This window comes from Mixophyes fleayi, chromosome 5 (assembly GCF_038048845.1).
Source record: "Mixophyes fleayi isolate aMixFle1 chromosome 5, aMixFle1.hap1, whole genome shotgun sequence".
Lineage (NCBI taxonomy): Eukaryota > Metazoa > Chordata > Amphibia > Anura > Limnodynastidae > Mixophyes > Mixophyes fleayi.
In genome coordinates, this window is record NC_134406.1 from 30,134,459 (window position 1) to 30,150,664 (window position 16,206).

Consider the following 16,206-nt stretch of genomic DNA (forward strand, 5'->3'; position numbering starts at 1 on the left):
GCACGAATTAAATGATCTGTCATTTAAATGTAGCGGGCTGGTCTACAATTTGCCACAATAGACAGCAAGACATTTTGCAGTTTAAAACTTTACACCAATAAAAAACATTCTTGTCTGCATTGCTTGCAGGGTGTATAAAGTTTGACAAAATATGTGCATTATGAGCTGTGTGTTTGGTGAACATACATTGAAATTTGTTTTACTTTTTATAGGACAACATAGGGTAAAATAATCAGAATGTGTCATGGTGGGGGGAGGAGAAAGCAAATAAGAGAGGAACTCATTAACTGCGACTTCCCTCAATGATCTTACCCGGGTGTGATGTGCAGCCTGGCCGGACATCAAGTCTTGGAGAATGGGTAGCACAGAACAGGATGACTGAAGTGTATCCCGGGATACACCAAAACAGGGGTGGCATGGGGAACTGGACAGCACGGGTCAATGTGGATTGCAGTCAGCAGCTGAACGTGACTGGGTCATGGGATAGCACCGACACGCTTAACTGGATAAGCAGAGAATATCATGGTGGGATGATTAATAAAATCATTGATGGGATTACACAGGACAAAACAGGACATAATGGCGTACTATCGAGATTACATAGGACATGATAGCAGACTATTGATATTAGATATGGCATCCTGGCAGGCTTGTTTGATTGCACAACCTAAATTAGCGTGTTCTAGTCTTGAGTTTGCGCAGGACGTTATGCCAGGTACTTGCATTTCCAAAAGGGCATCCTGGCAGGGTCTTGGTAATGCATAGTAAGCGTGTCTGGAGGGGTGGCACAAAATATCATGGCAGACTCCTGGGATTTCATAGACAAAGTACCACGGCACACTTCTAGAATTGCAGTGTGTCACAGCAGGCCCCTAGATTTGCACATTAGAGTCTACTAGGAATTTAGGATTGCAAAGTACACCGCTTTAGGCGGCTATCAGTACGCAGGGCATCAGGCCCGGTGAGGTGGGCATAATGACACACTCCTAGGACTACACATGACTTTTTACCAGGCTTTGTATATAGCATCATGACAGCCGGCTATAGTGGTATAAAGGCTTCAGGCCAGGCTGCGCAGGGCAGCATGTCTTGCAGGATGGCACATGGCATTACTACAGGCATTATGGACATCATAACTAACCTTCAGCATATAGAGGAAACAGCCAGAATCCTCATAATAAAGTTTTAACCCTTTAAATGGGAAAACAACTCAGTAGAAACATGTCCTATTGTGGACTGTTGGTGCGTAAACAATACTATTTGACTGATGTTTTCACTAAGGTCAGGTTGCAATTATTCCACTTTCAATATTTTCTATTGTGTGTCTTGATTACAGTATGTATTGAACACAGTTTAATAATAAAATGTAAACAAAGAAACAATATATATTGAATATGCTGTGCAAATAAAACTGATGGCTGAATACAATTATTTAAATTAACATTACATATTGTTATTTTTACAGATATATGTCTGTATGTATGGCACATAAATATTAAGGCATTTACAAGCCTCCTAATGTCCAAAAATACCATATAACTTCTATCCATTACAAATATTTATATCCAAGCAACCCCCGGAAACACGTTTTATCTATGTATTTATATATGGGTACAGTTATTTGTACATAATCTGGGTGCTTCAATTTGTTAGGAAAATAAGTGTTCCTCATTAATGTGCCTCTGCTTTCGAGAAAGCTATGTCAGGTACAAATTTAATTTAACACTAGAAACTAGTTGGGAACCTCTGCAACAAAGAAAGAAAGCCCAAACATACTTTAAAAGGGCTTGTACCTTTAACTACAGCATTGTTATGTTTAAGAGGAATTATCATGCTTTCAGTATTACATTATTTACATTTACAGCAATATAGTCCATAGCTCTCAATAAAAAGTCAGAGTAACTGACATTGTATGATGTGTAAAAAAAATAAAAAAATAAAATAAAAATAAAATTATTTTATTTGAGGTCATCAGCCATTATTATATTAAACTATAATAAATGCTGCCATTCCATTTACTTTTATTTTATATAGCACTGCAATTTTCGGTGAGCCTTGTATGCAGAATTTCCTATGCAACTTGGAGATATAATTTAATGCCTTTTCCCATGCAGGATCTGAACAAACGAGGAAGTGATTATAGGATAATATGCACTAGGGAAGACTAGTAAATTTCAAATTATTTAAATATATATTTAAAATGTTTAAATTATATTTGATAAGCACTGTTTATTCCAGAATGCATACAAAACAATGGTTATTTTATATTACGTACGATATTGTGATAACTGTGTGATTAAAGACCCACACTGAGTCCATTCAACATCTGTTGCTCACTTGTTATCACGTACAAATATTTCCCAAAGTTTATAAAGATGTGCATTCTAAAAGCTTCAGTCAGAATGTTATTGCACTAATCATTGACTAGACCTCCATGTTACTCTGGCATTGAGAGTGTTAACCACACATGAGGATGCTACCTTCCTGCTTACAGCCTGACACATGTATATGTTCTATAATCCCCTTGTTTGTAGCATTGCCAAGAGCTGCAGCCAGGGCAGGGAGTGAGAAGGGGGAGCTGTTGTGGTTGGGTTGGGGTTAGAGGAGGCGGGACAGTGACATTAGTAGAATGCACATCTATTAATATAAATATACCCCAAATAATAAAGATTTGAGGAGTCGCAGGACCAGAATGATTTTGTTTAGCATCCAAGTTCAGTTAAATGTTAAATTCTCAAAATTCCATACCAACAATTGCAATATGGCACTACAATTATAATATAAATAATTCTATATGTTGTTCTCGTTGATAAAGAAAACCTACTATTTTGTAGTTATAAATATTTTTGCTCTTTGATGTTGGTGATAAATTGTAAGAAATTACAATTGAGTCTATTTATTTACACATTGGAACTTGGTCAATATTTATTTAAAAAAAAATCTGTCAGGTATGAAATAACATTATAAAACAATCATAATGTACAGATTGTACCTTTATTCCGTAGTGTTAGCTATTCTCAGCGAACTAAGGTTTCTCTAGCAAGGCTTTCATTATAGATTTTATCTATATGTCACTGTCTGTACTTTAATGCTGTAATATAATAACAATTGTAAAAAGTACCAGAGCAAAATTTTGGTCTCTTCAGTAAATGAAGAGAAATACATAAACAGCACTAAACTATCCAACTGATATGGTGCCATTTAACTTATTGATGTTTAGTAAAGATTGAACATGATGTATTTAGGTCTTTTGACTTTCATGCATGCCTAACTTACTATCTATGTTTATAATAGATACTCTGAATAATGGTACATCTGGACCCATATTTATTAAACACAACGAAAAGCAATTATGTCTCTCCCTGTCTTTCTGTGTAGAATCCTAATAAATGATTTGAAGTTTTGTACTTTTCACTACAAATGCCTTCCTTTTGTATGACATCTGCATACATTATAGGTCAGGGTGGCAGATCATTGCTGCTTACTGACCTGACAAAGGCCCTAACAACTTTTAAGAGCATCGCAGAATATTATTTCTGCTGAAAAACAACAGTGTAAAATCCATCAGCTGCTTTCTGTGAAGCCCAGTGTTGTTAGTTTTGAATCTACATTTTCAGCTCTAATATATATATATATATATATATATATATATATATATATATATATATATATATATATAAAATACACATTTAATAGAACATTGTATATTAGCATGTTATGCTTGATTTTATACCTTTAAAGCCCAAATTGCACGTCACTGCAGAAAACGGTATGACTTTTTAAGCTTAAGCACGTTAACAATGATGCAGAAGGTTATCACAATGCAAAATTAGTTTGTCAATACTTTAAAAAATGAGAGTTTTGCGAGCAATCGTAATAATGAACACACACAGTCAATTCACACAGTGTAGTACTGTATAGCAAGAGGGGTGATTCTCCTTTCTATCTCAGTTATAAAAGCACAGATGTAATAGACTTGTGCATTAAATATACATGCAGTAATAATGGCTTGTGCTGTAGGGGTTAAGCTTGCGGCTCTCTTGCACAGAGTGCATCCTCTGCATCACGTGGTGAGGACTGAGTTCCCGAGTTGACCTTTCACCTTTCCCCGGCGTTCCATTCAGAGCTCTTTCTCTTTCTCACCCCTATGCCCCCTTTCCTTTCTCTCTGCCCCTCAGGAGAATCCCTGCTCGGGCCCCGTGACGTCACCCACGGTCAGGGGTTCCATTCACAGGATACCCCAGCAAACAGTCCCACCTCAGGGACAAGGAGCTCTCTCACAAGTCCTAAGCACAGTATAACATGGATGTTATCCAATACTATGTCAATAAAATATACCTTCCGTCTCTCTGTAATATAATAATTTATTACTTGTTTGTTAAAAAAGTGATAAGCTGCATCCTTATTTTTATTTTGGGGTGGGGGGATCATTCATATTAGTTTCAGTGTGGCATTTTTCTGTGTCCTAAATTGTGGATGGTTCACATTCATCATTTGTGAAAGAAAGAAGTTGCAGCCATTTTATTGTTGTCCAAAACTCTGCAATGTACAATGTACACAATTCTTCAGTGTTAGACTGTTGAAAGCAGACCCTTAGGATTGTTATTACTATTATCATTATCATACCAAGAACTCTGGATGTTTTACACCTCACATAAAAACGGTGTAAAGTGCAACATTGTAAACTGGTAATGAAGGCACAGGCCTGACACACAAAAAAAGCCTTTATTTACATGTTTAAGCTACAGCAAGAGTGGAATACAAATGTCCACACTTTACAAGGAAGCAAACAAAAAAAAACATAACAAGTGGATTGCATTATAATTAATTAGATATTTATGTAAGTAAAAAGGAGGTTTACTATTATTAATATTACTACCATTTATTTATATATAGCACCAGCATACTCTGCAGCACTTTACAATTAGGAACACAGTAATAAATCAAGACTGGGTATTAACAAACAGACAAAAATATAATTGTGCCTTGCTCACAAGTTTATCAATCTATAAGAAAAGAAATTTAATAAAATGATCACACATATTATTCTATTCTAGGCTAGTCATTATTTATCATGTCTCCATACTTATATTAACTGTTAATTGAAATACAACTGAAGATTCCAAACGGCACAGGAATGAACTTGATTATTCCCCACCAAAAAAATAAATGATCACAGGCCGAGTTTAGGGAGGAGGGACTTGCCACATGTGTAGCTGTCAAGGTTCAGTGGTCTGAATGAGTGAAATTCCTAACATTTGGACCAAAAAACTATATTTTAACGGGACAATTCCACAGTTAACCTTTTTAATAATGAAAAATCTCACTTTTAAAAGTTAGTGCATTAGCAACTTTCAAACATTTTCAAAGTTGAGATAATATATAAAAATATACAGAAAGATATATAGCTATGTAAAAATATAATCATGTTAATATACCAGAATAAAAAGGTGTTTGTTATGGTTTAATTACACTTTTCAGAAAAAATTGCAAACGCCTCCTTTTTTTTTTTACACATAGTGAGAGAAGAGTGAAATTGTGTGCATTAAGTTTCAACAGGGCGTTCTGCAAAGGTGTGAAGTTGCAGCAATACAATCTTCTAGTTCTGACGGACTGGGAAAAATTAAGGCAAATTCTGCTGGTGAAATGTGAACAATTTTGCAGCAAACTGTAGAATGAGGAGAATAATTTGCAGAACAGTTATTATTATATTGTTAAATAATTGTTAATAATATTATTTATTACACACCGTTCATTTCTTGTATCTCAAATGTAAAATTATTATTCTTTTTTTTATTTCAGTACAATTCTGAAAACATTGCAGTTGATACATATAGATTGTTTCAACAGACAATATCAAAGTAAAATACATATTATTGCAGTGAAAGAGGGAGACAAATGAAAATTATTACCTTGCATTGGTAGACTATTGCATTGGTAGACTGTACTTTTCCTAAGCCATAACGCTATATAAGGTGCATATTGTGTTACACACACACACATATTTGCACAAGAGAGTGATCGTTTTCCTTCTGAAAAACAAAATATTTTCTTGAGTTGAACATTTGGTACTGCTGCTTCAGTAGCCTGGAAACCACAAGCATTAACATTGATGGGGCTACAGAGAGTTTAAGACACAGGGTGTTTTGAGGTAAGGAGGTTGACCCTCCACCCTATCACCTCATGAAGTTATTGTTTTCAAAGTAACCCAAAAAAAAAAGAGGAAATTTGAGGCCATTACCTCCCTGCTTGAATGTTAACTAACATTTGCCTCTGCCCCGTTCCTCAGAATGAAAAGGTGTACTAAAATGAAGGAAATGATGGCACAGTACACATTTCTATACTTTTTACCTATAAAGCATCATACTACGTACATATTGTGGATTAAGCCTGCCACTGTAGCTGTGTGTCATTTAAATTGGTACCCCGTATAATAAGAAAGTGACATATGATGTTCATTCGCATCTCTATACATAAGAGCTAAGCAGAGGTCTTACACACTTTGGGCCTCATTTAGAGTCCGACGCAAAGTCCGTTTTAGGCGCATCGACCAAAAAAACACTATCATGCATGTGCAGCAAGCTCCATATACGCCTGCATCTTGGATGCAATTAACACTTGCTACAGCTTGCGACTAACTTCGTCAGAAAGGGCGTAACGTGGAATTGTGAAGGTGTGAACCTGTAATTAAATCCTAGACGCAGTAAGGAGCAGATGCAACACATGTCAAAAAAGGGCTAAACTGTGCGGCAGGAATTAGGTGGCGCAAGTAGTTAGCTAGCTGCAGGAACTGCTTACAGCTCCGTAGGGTATTACAAGTGGGACGCAACTGGGGTTGCTTGCTACTCGTAATACCCTACCAAGCTGCAGCACACTCCCACTCCTCCAAAATCTTAGACGCACATTGCGTCCCACTCTAAATGAGGTCCTTTGTGATTGCTACTTTTGAGACTAGGCCTCGGATTACTGTTTTGAAACCCATAATTCAATTCTGAATTAATAACATTGTATTTTAATTATACTTCTTTTGGCTACTAATTAAAAATATATTATTAGGTTCTGGTTTACAGGTTAAGATCATTCGATCTAAGAGAGGCCTTAATAATACAGTACTTAGAAGGAAGCTAGATAATTCTACGCATCTATTACCAACCACTGTTTGGCACCAGTATCTGGGATTTGCCAAAGCAAATGGCATGAAAAGTTCAGCTTATTAAATTTTTTAGCTTACTTAAAAATGACACCTTATAAACGTGTTATCCACTCAAACTGTCAAATGTATTAATTATGATTTTTAACACATACATTAAAAAAATCTTAGATAAAACATCATTATAGGAATACCATTATATAGTAACAGTAACCAAGACAAGTCTTGACCTTGGAGGCTACTATTGGCACACATACACAAATACTTATTATTTTATTTGTATCTATATAGGAAAACAAATGTATTTTTATGCTATGTTAATAATAATAAATTTTTTGTTGTTGAAGAGCGGCAATAACAAAAAGCATTCAACATATGATAGCACATTAAAAAGCTGTCATATTCTGTACACAGATATACATCATTTAAAACGTCCACCAGGCAATACAGAAGTCAAAGCTTTAATTTTCCAGCCAGAACAGTGTATGTGTACATCAGCTTTAATGATTCCCTTTGTCTTCATGAAAAATGTTAACATATCTGTTCAGCAGTTCCCCTAAAATATAGTTATGTGGTTGTCATGTGGTTACAGTCCTTGGTTCTCTTTTTTTTTTTTGTCTTTTTCAGTTGAAACACTAAAAGCAGCATGTATGTGTGTATATATAGATTAGATAGGTGTATCACTGGGGTGGATGAGTCTGTTTGTAACGAATGATAAATAACACTGTTTCCTTCTCTTACCCACAAGTGCACAGGAAGAGGGTTTACACTAAGTTCCTGTTGAATATTAGCAGATTAACTACATTCATTGCAGGAGTATAAACTCTGAGCTGTCTGTTTTGCTGCAACCCCACATGGTATTATAATTAAAAGAAGGGAGGGGAAAGCTAGAATGAGTTTCTAAACCTGCTTTTCTGTGGTTTGTGTTTTGTAACAACACATTCTCAGCAGAATAGGCATTTTTGTGTTTATATTGCTTACCAGAAAGGTTTTGTTTGTTTGCTTATTTAGCTCTTGATAACAGTAGATTTTTTTTTTATGAGCTTAAACTTCAACCTGCTGTGATTTAAAACAAACACTACAGGCCATATAAATGCCAGCGGTCCAAAGAAGGGGCTTATTAATTAGATTGTAAAGTGACAAATTACATCTGCATACATAGCAAGTAGTACTCAGAGGCTGTGTTGATATTGGATGTGGTGAGAACAGATATTTGTGTATAGATTGTACATTTTTGTTTACACAGTCATCATTTGTTGTCATACAAAATTTTTATTAGGCCTTGTTGAATGTTCATAGCGAATGAAAAATTAATCACAAACTGTTGTTAACATAATTCTAACAGTAAATAAAGCCTAGCTGTTAGTGATATTCTGTTAATTTTTTTTTATCACCATACAAAAAGGATAATTTAAGAACTGCAGGTCCACAATGCTTATATATGTTCGCAATTACTTGTCCACCAAATGCAGTTTAATGTGTACGCCAAGTTCATGATCTTCAACGTATTAAAAAAAAAAGTATTTTGCGCCTAGATTTGTGGCTTGGCGGATGCTTTGAAAAATGCGCTATGTGAAAACAGGAAAAAGGTTACATCAAAGCGCAACCTACCACCGCTTTAGCACCACACCCTTTATTAATTTTTATTCTAAAGTAATGCTCAGTTGAGCCTCATTTTTGGCTTAAATGAATCGTGAGAGTGAGGGGACACTTACTACATATGGCAATTTTGAGTGTGATGGTATTAATTATATAGGTTGGAGTGCGCTTAGAAATGCTTTTTCCTGCAGAAGTGCTACTGGAATGTACAAAGTGTATCCCATTATAGAGACAAGATCCGATCACTGGGACCTCAGAGGTGGTGAGGTATTCAAGGGCCTTTGCAGTGAGAAAAAAGCTGTGTGCCCACCTGCAAAGCAGGAAATGCCACTATAAATGCTACCTCTCTAACCCTTTATCGTAATAGTTTATTTGTAAGGTGCCACAAAACTACGCAAATCATTTGTATGTTGCTGGTGCTCCATTCTTTTGCAAACTTGCAGTGTAAATGTGCATAAATGACAGTCATTTACAGTAAAATATGCTGTTCATTTGTTAAATTTGCATTTGGGTGGTAGAGGTTATTGTCTAGTTACAATTAAAATGAGGCAGATGTAAAAAAGGTTTGTCCAGGGAAATGCACATAGGTTTAGGAAAGGCACATTATTTTTTTTAATATCATTTTTTTAAGTTTTTGCAGAGACAAAAATAAATAATAAAAGTATTGATGCAATATAAAAGAAAGGGGAGGAGGGTAACAAAAATGGAATGGAACGGTGTGAAAGAGCATAAGATGAGGTTGCGTATTAGGTCATGAATACAGCAGCAGAAACTCGCAATCTTAGGGCAAGTCTAGGAAAGGCACATTTACAAAGATGAGGGGTGATTTACTAAAGTCCCTAATTTTATGCCAATTTTTTGGTTCTGTGTTCATCTTCTTCTTTTTTTTTCACCAAATCCATGGGCAAAGTTTTTTTATTGATGTATTTAAACCCTGATTGGGCAGATGGGGCAAACACAGATCAGAAAAGCTCCTGGAAAGCTATGAGCTTTTGCAAATAATATCTCTAGATCCATCCTATGCAAAAGTCTGCAGGTGAGCTTCAGGGTACAACATCTGTAGTATAGACAAGTTTCTAGATAATCAATTCGCTCAAATATAGTTTTACATATACAATTTCTACAAAACAAGTAGAATAGCTTGACTCATTCACATCATATACAGGATGAACGTATGGGACTGGAGGTGGACCACATATGTAAGGTATGGATCACATGATGTGATGCCATTTAGAAATGGCATCACATATCGGCAGACGTGCTGCTTCTATTGCCAAAGACAGTTGTAAGGAACCATACACAGTGGCTTCTGGTCCCAAAATTGTTACACACAGTGTTCAGTTTAAATTATGAAATGTTCTGCACTTCTGCATTTGCAACAGGAAATTCCTGTGACGACTTGCAGTTGATGAGAAAATAGGGAAGATCTATGAGAGCCTCAATTGACTCCTGATGGTCTTCCCTGGTAAAAATATTTATTTTGCTCCTATAAATACCTCAAACCTTAAAGTGCAATTAACTGGCATCCAAATAATCATGCGATAACATTTTTGAGTCATTTTGTGGGTTTGCACAAACTGTGCACAAATAACAATTTCTCTCCCACAAATAACCAACTCCAATCCCCTGGCTGCCATGTGTTGAGGCCAGTGACTGAAATAAATACTCTGTACAATAGTCATGCAGTCCTGCCCCAATGTAAGTGTTTAGGAAGATCCAGCTAGAATAACTAGCAAAGAGATGCTGAAGTAGTTATACACACCACCCACAAACAAGTGACACCAGGGGGTAAATGTATCATACCCCGTTTTTTTTCATCTTGCAGGAGATCGGCGTCTTCGCAGCTAAAATTTAAAGGCGCAATGGCTTGTAAAGGCAAGTTTGCCTTTACAAGCCATCGCCCCTTTAAATTTTAGCTGCGAAGAAGCCGATCTCCCGCGAGATGAAAAAAACGGGGTATGATACATTTACCCCCAGGTTGGGAACAAGCAGTGACTAGTCTCCAATACATGGGAACACAATGTTGGTGCACAGTTGACACTTACAGTCAGTAAGTGGCACAATTAGGAGTGGTCAGTAATGGTGGGTTACTGGACGTAAAAGAAACCCCAAACAATCTGTAAACCTCTGCCAGGGAGGCCAAGTAAGCCCAGCCTGTCACAAACATCTTTTCTAGAAAACCTGGAAAAGCCTAAGTACTGTGCATTCTGAAACAGACATGAAAGCTATAGGTGTGAATAGTGCTGCATATAAGTTATACTTGCAAGTACTGCTTGCTTAATACTGGTAGAAAAATGTCATATAATTGAGGCTGTAGAGGTTGTCAGCATAGATGGAAGCTACCAAAAAGCATATGAGAGACAAATTATTACTATTTTTATTATCTTTAATTTATAAGGCGCCACAAAGGGTCTGCAGCGCCATACAAGACATATACAGAAAACAGTTAAGATTGGAGATGTAGGGAGGAGAGGATTGATTAAGAGCTTTAAAGGTGAGGGTGAGGAGTTTAAATTTAATTCTGTAGGGTATGGGGAGCCAATGTAGTGACTGTTAGAGGGAGACAGCAGAGTTAGAGAGGCGGGAGAGAAAAATTAAGCGGGCAGCAGCATTGAGCATAGACTTAAGAGGGTCAAGGTGAGAGTCAGGTAGGCCAGAGAGAAGGAGGTTACAGTAGTCAAGGCGAGAGATTACAAGCGAGTGAACAAGGGTTTTCGTAGCTTCCCTGGTGAGAAAGGGGCGTATCTTGGATATATTCCGAAGGTGGAAGTTGCAGTATTTTGAGAGGGACAGAATGTAATGCTTGAAGATGAGAGAGAAATCAAGGATGACCCCAAGGCATCGGACTTGAGGGACTGAGGCGAGGGTAGTGTTATTAACAGATATAGAGAGGGGGGAGATGGGAGAGTCCTGGAAGGGGGGGGGAGAGGATAAGTTCAGCCTTGGAGATATTGAGTTTAAGGAAGCGTTGGGACATTCAAGATGAGATGGCCGAGAGACAGCAGGTGACACGAGACAGAAGGGAAGGGGAGAGGTCAGAGGATGAAATATAGACTTGGGTATCATCAGCATAGAGGTGGTACTGGAGGCCAAAGGAGCAAATGAGGACACCAAGAGAGCATGTAGAGGGAGAAAAGCAAGGGGCCAAGAATGGAACCTTGCGGAACGCCAACAGGTAAGGGAAGAGGGGGGATGTAGAGTCATGTGTAGAGACTGAGAAGGAGCGGTTGGTGAGGTAAGAGAAAAACCAGGAGAGGACAGTGTTACAGAAGCCTATAGATTTGAGAGTTTGCAAAAGGTGGGCAATGTGGGAGCATGCTTCAAGAGAGATGGAGCAGTGGAGGTGGGAGGGGATTGGGTCCTGTGGGTAAGTGGAAGGGGATGAGGAAGAGAGAAGTGTATGGACTTCATTTGCAGATACCGGAGTGAAGGAAGAGGAGGGTGAGCTAGCTAGAGGGGAGGGGAGAAAGGAGATAGCAGCCGCAGAGGAGGATGGGAAGGGGGAAAGAGTAGGCAGGAAGGGGGGAGAGGGTGGGGTAAGAAGGGACTGCTGGGAGATGTCATGACGGATAGACTCAATCTTGGTGGTGAATTGGGTAGCAAAGTCGACAGCAGAGAGCATGGGGGGGAGTGTGAGAGGGGGTGGAGAGAGGAGGGAGTTGAAAGTGACAAAAAGATGGGGGTTGGAGGATTGGGAAGAAATGAGAGCTTTAAAGAAGGATTGTTTAGAGAGCGATAGGGCCGAACTGTAAGAGGCAAGTATGGAGGAAGTCAGCATGAGTGTGTGACTTTTTCCAGAGCCGTTCTGCACTGCGGGATCATTTTTAAGATAGTGGGTAACTTTTGAGTGCCACGGTTGCGGTGGGGACCGACGAAGCTTGTTGGTGACAGCTGGGGCAACGGAGTCAAGTGCAGTGGTAAGAGTGCGATTGTAAAAGGAGACAGCCTCATCGGGGCAAGAAAGAGTGGTGATGGGGGAGAGGAGTGAGCCCAGGAGGAGAAAGTGGTAGGATCAACTGTGTCAAGATTACGCCTGGTGAGAGTAACCTTGGGGGATGGGGACAGTGAGAGGGGTGGAGAGATGCTAAGAGAGGAGATGGTGGTCTGAGAGAGGAAAAGGTGAATTAATGAGGTCGGAGACAGTACCGAGATGTGAATAAACCACATCAAGGGAGTGGCCACTGTGGTGGATGGGAGAGGAGGTCCATTGAGAGTGACCAAGGGAGGAAGAGAAGTTTGGAGGCAGCAGGGTCTGAGGGATTGTCTATAGGGATATTAAAGTCCCCCAAGATGAGGTAGGGAAGGTCAGAGGAGAGAAAGTGAGGGAGCCAGGTGGCAAAGTGATAAAGGAATTGGGAGACAGGACCCGGAGGATGATAGATAACAGCAACACGGAGGTGGACTGGGTGGAATAGGCAGATAGAGTGTACCTCAAAACAGGAAAAAGAGAGGGAGGGTTCAGGGGGAAGAACACGAAAAGAGCAGCAGGAGGAGAGAAGTATGTCGACGCCACCACCTTGCCGTTCTCCAGGTCTGGGTGTGTGGGAGGAAAAGCCCCCGAAAGAGAGAGCAGCAGGAGAGGTAGTTTCCTCTGGGGATAGCCAAATCTGGTCTGTTGCCCAGCAGTGCCGGCTCAAGACGCAGTCTGACTAGGCAGCTGCTCGGGGTGCTGCGTGCCAATATCACAAATCATAGCTGCATTGATCTAACCCCTGATACCTGCACTACTATTAGCCAGTGCAGCACATGTGCAGGGCACAAGAATCGGCTGAGCCGAGAGCATGGTGGCATATGGCCAACTGACTGGTCCTATAGCGGACTGAACAGGCCGGTCTGAAAGCATTAGGCATTACCTCCTCTGTTTTTATTATTTCACCTAGATAAGGGGGCAAGGTGGCCTGCTTATTGTTTTCTGGCTCCTCCCCCTGAATCAGTCACCTTATTATAAGTGGCACACCTTCCTTCCCTTTCAAATCCCTCCACTCCTCCCTGAGAGTCTTTCCTTCTGGGAGGTAGACAGAGGAGTCAGCCTACAGCATTCCACGGATAAGCTAAGTGTGTTTGGGGAAATATTAATATACTAAAGGGTATTATTATATAGGTGCTAGTGTGTTTGTGTGGATTAATGTTAGGTGCGGGGGTAATGCTATGTGGGTCTGGTTGTTGATATGTGGAGACTGGTGTGTGTGTGTGTATTAATGTCAGGTGGAGGTGGGTGGTTATTGGTATGTGGAGACTAGTGTGTATGTGTGGGGGGAGCTATGTTATGAGGGGACTGATATGTGCTTGGGGCTAATGTTATGTGAGGAATACTGTGTGGTGGGTAATGTTAATGCCAATAATTTAATGTTAGGAAATAGACCTATTTATTAAGTGTGAATGCTATTAATTTGATGTGGTACTGGTTGGGGAAAATAAGCCTACACATTCAATATACATGGTATGTCATGTCATGACTGGTTGAGGGGAAATAGGCCTACCTATTAATCATAATGCATTCATTAGGGGAAGTATGCTTATTAAAAAATGTAAACCCTTTTTGATTTAATGTCAGGGCTGGATGGGGGAAGGTCATGTTTATTAAATATGAATGCTATTTAATGTCAGGGCTGATTGGGGGAAATAAGCATATTTATTAAACATAACAGCTATTAATTGATGTGGCTGGTTGGGAGGAAAATATTTATTAAATGTAAATGCTATAAATTAGAGGTTGTAGCTAGTTTGGGCGGAGGACACCCTAGAGTGTTCACTCGTTGATCTGCATTCCAGGAGGAGAATACAAAGTGTCCCAACATTCAAGGATCTGGTCAAGAAGCAACTGAGCTTAAGATGCCAGCAGCATTAGGTAGTCAAGGCTGGAAGAACAGGTAGAAGAGAACACCACAGTCTGCCAACTATCTAGATTATGGTGGGACAGTGCTGATTTGGGGGGACTTCAGATGTCAAGAAAGGTATGTCCTACTTCATGCTGTTCTGTTACTGAAGGGGCACCAAACAGTAGTTATTCAGCTGAGAAAGCTGAATAATGATATGAAATTATTTACTTTACCCTTCACCACAAAACTAGTATTATTAGTCTGAAAATAAACCTAGACCCAAATATGTTAAGGTAAGGACAACAACATAACATCATCTATTGACAGTTTGTCACTAACAGGAGTATAAAGGATCTTTTCTGAACACGCAAAATTGCGTTCATGCAATGCAAGTCATATTTTGTGTTGTCACGTGTCCCTTTTAAATGAATACGCTTGATTTTGCACGACATATATGTATTTTGCTTATGAAAATGACAGTACCTGCAAGGGTGCAGTATTTAGCTTTTTCTGATGGGAGAGGCTGGGCATATCAAGCCATTGAAAACTAAATGCGGTATGGTAAATGTACCTTGTAACATATCTGTGTTTTGCGGGAACAGGTATTATAATTCAATTTAACAGGATGCGTTTATGGGAGTGGTACCTGGTGAGTGGGAGGGAGCAGAGCATTTTTTTCTGGTGTGAGAAAGGAGAGGGAGGGGGTTGGAGGGTGGTCTAGTGTTAGATACACCCCCCTGTAGATTAGGCATGCATCCTTTGGCAGTGGTACACACTAGGCTATGTACATTATACATAGATATAGAATTATAACAGTGATGTATATATTTACGTTATACATAAATATACAGTAAATTTAACTTTTTATAATAAATAGCATCCTCAAATTAATTATCATACACATAAATATAATTGCAGGATGATTTTTTATTCACAAACATCTACTAGATAGAGACATATTTCCAAGTACAATTATTTATGGCAGCAGAATACATTTTTTTTTTAGGTACGGGAAGCCCAAAGGCTCTTTTCACCCTGGGCTTTACTTGGTCCAGAATTGGCTCTGGTGTCCACCCATGTGGAAAGCCTTGTCCTAAGTTTACAACATATTATATTCTGATTATTGTTATAACGTGCTTTCTGTTTTCTGCTATAAACATTCTTGAAAAATTGCAGAAATGTCTCTGTACAGTTTTATTTGGTAAGTGACATTGAGGTTCAAAAATTATCATGACCCACTTACCATTTCTATCATGCTAAGTGGGTCACACTGCGCAGGTGCATATTTGTATACCTCCATGCAAGCACCACTTAGATCAATATCCTTATTTGGGCCTAGCAATTTATGTGAAAAACATTTGTTGCCCTTTTTCTTAGAAAGTCTGTCTCATTGTACCAATTATAAATCACCAATTTACCATGTATTGGTTTATGGGATATATGGAATAATTTACTAATACTTACACAGTGAGTCATACAGGTGCGTGTGTAACTTGCATACCCACGTTTTATATGACACCTTTACAGTGTCAAGTAATTCAGTCATATTGCATTCTTGTATATTGAGTCCACTTCAATTGTGGCTGTCAAATTGAGCATCCGATGGTATGTCCAGTAACCGCAGTGACAGTTAATTTA